General features: G+C 46.1%; 1 pseudogene; it reads right to left on the bottom strand.

The window, feature by feature from the left end:
• Positions 1-527: 527 nt before the first annotated feature.
• Positions 528-1,384, bottom strand: LOC108802791 (annotated as a pseudogene).
• Positions 1,385-2,209: the final 825 nt, after the last annotated feature.

The raw sequence follows: 2,209 nt of genomic DNA, 5'->3' as shown, positions 1-2,209 counted from the left end.
AACTGTACCCCCCACCCCCACACATATTTATCAGCTAAGGAACTACAAGTCCAAGCATGCCATCATTGTCCCAATACACCCCCCCCCCCCCCCCTTCCCCCCCCCCCCCCCTATCTTACTAAGACCTCCATAGTTTGCAACCTAGAGATACAACCTCCCTTCTCTCTCTCCCTCTCCTCCTATCTCACCCAGACCTATACACTCTTCACCCTTCACAGTATGGAGGCTTGTGAGGGAAAGCTTTGCCTAGGAAATTCAAGACATGCCCTCCATGATATATATATATATGTATATTCCCTCCACAGTCACACAGTCATAACATTTTATATGTATATAGCTCTGACATATTCCGCAGCCCTGTACATAGGACACTGAGCCAGTTTCATCAGTCTCTGCATCAGAGGAACGTACCTTCTAATGTCCCTCCGCAGTCAAGCATACTTGGGGTTAATTTTAGGTGAACATATCTAACCTATCAGTAAGTTTGTGGAGGAGTCTGCAGAGCGTGGGATGAACATGCATCAACTCTACAGATTCCGTCCCTTTGATAGAGAGCTTTGATATTTCTGTAACATTTTCCAGACTTGCTCCCGGATCAGCTTTGTCTTCACCCCATAAATCATTGGGTTTAGCATGGGTGGAACTAGAAGGTAGGTATTTGCTAGCATTATATGAACATAAGGTGGAATCCTTTTCCCGCCATACCGGTGGGACAGGAAAGGGAAGAAGGCCAGACCATGAAAACTTAGAAAGACGCACACATGGGGTATGCAGGTGTTGAAGGTTTTCAGTCGGGCGTCTTTGGATGGAAGTCTGAAGACAGCATGGAAGATGGCGCAGTAGGACACCAGGATAAACGTCAGGTCTACTCCTAGGATCAAGAATGCCACCGTTAACCCCAAAGCACTGTTTATTCTGATGTCGGCAGCAGCAAGTTTCACAATCGCCATGTGTTCATAGTACGAATGGGCCACAATGTTGGTTTTAAATGCAGGGAAGTTATTGATCAAAATGATGCATGGACAAAACAAAGCCACCGCTCTGAGCAGTATGATGACCAGCCTGACGATAATGGTGTTGGTCATTATGGACCCATATCTGAGCGGCTGGCAGATGGCAATATAACGGTCAAACGCCATTCCAAGCAAAAGGCCCGACTCAAAGCTGCAGAAAGAATGGAGGAAGAACATCTGGAGGAGACATGACACAAAACTAATGTGTCCCTCGTGGAACCAGAAGACAGACAGCATTTTAGGAGCTATGCTTGCGGACAGAAGGTGCAAACACCAGCAGCTACCCAGTTATAAGCTCCTTCTAGTCCAGGAATCCCGACCAGGATGAATGATGTGGGATAGAATGTGGCATTGACTTTGTTGATCTTCATTCCTCTGCTGATTGTCTTCTACACCAGAGTCCACAGCTCTCTATGGGGGTTAAATATACTTGTCACCTGATGGGATAAAAAGCTTAGAATTACAGCCGAAGTGTGGCTACAACTGTAAGAGGATGTATTTCTATGTAGGAGTGAACATTGAATTCGATCTGACTAGTAACAGGTTCACCTTACAGCAGCCATAGTAGACATCCTGTACTTCTCTTCACAAAGCTCTCCTGCTGCAGGGACCCGGAACACTCTCTGGAACATCCAAATATGGAGAACACATGACACTCACTGTGACAATTTCACTTTCAGCCCCATCCAGACAGACATGGAGCGCAAGGAAAAGAGGGAATTCTGAGGAGTGTCAGCATGACGGGGGAGAAGGGGAGCCAGAGAGAAAAGTAAGGAGAAGGGGTGGCTTACCGGATTGGAGAAAGGCCCATACGAGGTAGGATTTCAGGAGGTGGGTTACACGTGGGTCTGAGGAACTTTCCAGAAAAGAATAAAGTGGGAGCCAGATGAGGATTTTCCCTCCTGCTCGCCCTTGTTGGTTTTCATTTTGGTTCATTTTCTTTTATTTTTGCCGTGTTCTCTTTGTTTTTGTTTGTTTTGTTTAGGTTCGGGTTCATCTTGTCATGGCAGTCTTTGGGTGGTTTGGGGTCCTTGAAGGCAATATGGATGCCGTGGGTTTAGTGACTAGGATTGGGGACCCATCCAGAGCCGTAGCTAGAACCTTTTGAGCCCGAGCCAAGAAAAAAGGAAACGTGATGTAATGCGCTCCTCCTCCAGGATATGCTGCTTTTATTTTTTATTATTTTAATTTGTTTT

This window comes from Nanorana parkeri, unplaced genomic scaffold (assembly GCF_000935625.1).
Source record: "Nanorana parkeri isolate BGI_ZX_2015 unplaced genomic scaffold, ASM93562v1 scaffold3117, whole genome shotgun sequence".
In the NCBI taxonomy this organism is placed as follows: domain Eukaryota; kingdom Metazoa; phylum Chordata; class Amphibia; order Anura; family Dicroglossidae; genus Nanorana; species Nanorana parkeri.
Note: the sequence above shows the minus strand (reverse complement) of the source record. Positions and strands in the feature narration are given on the sequence as shown.